The sequence below is a fragment of the Narcine bancroftii genome, chromosome 6 (genome assembly GCF_036971445.1).
Source record: "Narcine bancroftii isolate sNarBan1 chromosome 6, sNarBan1.hap1, whole genome shotgun sequence".
Classification (NCBI taxonomy): domain Eukaryota; kingdom Metazoa; phylum Chordata; class Chondrichthyes; order Torpediniformes; family Narcinidae; genus Narcine; species Narcine bancroftii.
The window spans coordinates 174,090,892-174,093,134 of NC_091474.1; the positions used below are offsets into that span (position 1 = coordinate 174,090,892).

Sequence of the window (2,243 nt, forward strand, 5' to 3'; positions counted from 1 at the left end):
GCAAGAACACCAGCCTATCTGAAGCTGACAAGCTGGTGACGTCATTTCTGCCTGAAGCAGCGTGACAATCAGGCCCAGTGGGCCTCTATAAAGGCAGGGCAAAGTGTCAATAAAGTCAGTATTGACTGAACTTACCTTGTGTCAGTGTCTTGGTTTCATGCTCTGCTGTAGCACTTGCTACATTGGTGACCCCGACTGGTCCAAATGGCACTTTGGACCAGACGGTGGAGGAACAAGCAACACTCCAGGCAGTTTCAAAGAAGCTGCTGACATTCTGGACTTCACAGCCACTGGTAGGGTTTAGGCAGGCCAAGGCCCAGTTCCAAATTCGACAGATCACAGCCAACACCTCGAGGAATTATTACGTGGTGAGCTCACTTGATCAAGACACAGCCACAGGGTTGTTGATTTCCTCTGGAGCAGGGTAAGTATGTGGCTCTCAAAGAGCTATTAACCAGCACTTTTGGGTCTCAAAATGCAAGCGCATGGCCCGACTGTTGCACATGGAGGGTTTGGAGGACAGGGTCCCTTTCGCTCTCATGAATGAGATGTCAGCATTAACTGATGGCCACAAGCCTTGCCTACTTTTTGAACGTATCTCCCTCTAGCGACTAATGGAGGATATTTGGCTGCTGCTCGCCGAGGACTTCAGCAATCCCTGAATGGTCGCAACTTGAGTGTACATCCTCTGGGGTGTGAAGAGAGACTCCAGCATCATGGTAGACCAAGTCGCAAGGCCTCGCATGCAGTAGATATCAGATAGGGGTGCACAGTTCATCTTATAGATCTGGGTGGCCTTAGCCAGCTTTCTGGGAACCCATCTCCACCACAGCACAGCATACCATCCCCAGGCCAAAGGATCGGTGGGTGGATTCCACAGGTACTTCAAAGCGACACTGATGGCGCGACTCAACAGTCCGAACTGGGTCGACAAATTGCCATGGGTCCTCCTGGGAATCCTCACTGCACCCAAGGAGGACTTCAGCACCTCAGCAGTGGAAATGTTGTATGGAGCATCCCTGGTCATCCCCAGGGAATTTCTGGCTACCACCAGGGAAATGGATGAACCACCAGCAGCAGCCCTCGAGAGACTGAGAGAAATACTGGGAACACTCGCCCCAACACAACTCTCATTGTACGGTCAGCCTAAGACTTTCATCCCAGGGACCTGAGGAGCTGCACATGTTATGTCTCAATGAGGTGAGGGAGTGCACCAGGGGCCGTTACTGCGGCTGTATGTGGGGCCCTACCAGGTGGTCAGGCATATCAGTTACATGTATGCTGGATACTGGCAGCAAGGAGGAAACATTTACTATTGACTGCCTCAAACCAGCACATTTGGACACCAGCCAGCCGATCAATCCACTATTCCCACGCCATAGACAAGCTGCTCCAAACCACCAAGGACAGTGCCTGGATCACCAGTTCTTGGGGGGGGGGGGGGTGAGGGGGGAGTTTGTGTGGTGGCCCACAGCGACATGACACACAAAATGGCGTCCGAACTTGGCAAATTCCGCAAGGGCCATGCCTGGTTAAATTAGCCTTCTTCAAAGGTGAGAAACAGCGAGCACCGGCAGGAATGCCGGCATATCCATGGCCGGCAAGCCAGTGACGTCATTTTCGCCGGAAGTAGTGTGACAACCAGGCCCAGTGGGTCTATATAAAGGCAAGGTGAACTGTCAATAAAGTTAGTATGGACTGTACTCACCTCATGTCAGAACTGGTAAAACTTGTTTCCCTTACATAGAGATCAGTAAATTGTATGCATAAAGTTAAGATATTTAGGGGAGGGACTGGGGAGGGTGCAAAAAAGATTCAATTAAATGCATACACTTCTGGAACTCAGGGTGACGAAGAAAGAAACCATGAATGTATTTTAAAGGAACTTAACCACATCATATAACTGAGAAGACAACAGCCACAGCTAGAAAGTGGGATTAGTCTGAAGAATCTTTATAGGGTCATGGTTGCAGTGACCTGCATGACTTTCTCCTGTGATGCAAATTCTGATAATCTGGGAGAAATTTCAGATGCATGATCCAGAGAATAATAGGTTTCTCCTATATTTTTATTAGCACTGCAAGTTATTAGCTACTAAAATATTCCAATAACCTTGAATTACTAAATAAAAATAGAGTTTAATAAATTAACCAATGATTGAACAATTAAGAGGAAAAGACGAACAATTCTCGAGTAAGGTAAGCATCTAAGAAAATGAAATATTTCTTGCTAAATTTAAAATA

General features: G+C 47.7%; 1 protein-coding gene across 12 annotated transcripts in view; it reads left to right on the plus strand.

Annotated features, from left to right (window-relative positions):
• Nucleotides 1-2,243, plus strand: part of LOC138736769 (trafficking protein particle complex subunit 3-like) — a 136,406-nt gene that overhangs the window by 29,447 nt on the left and 104,716 nt on the right. The window lies entirely within an intron of this gene.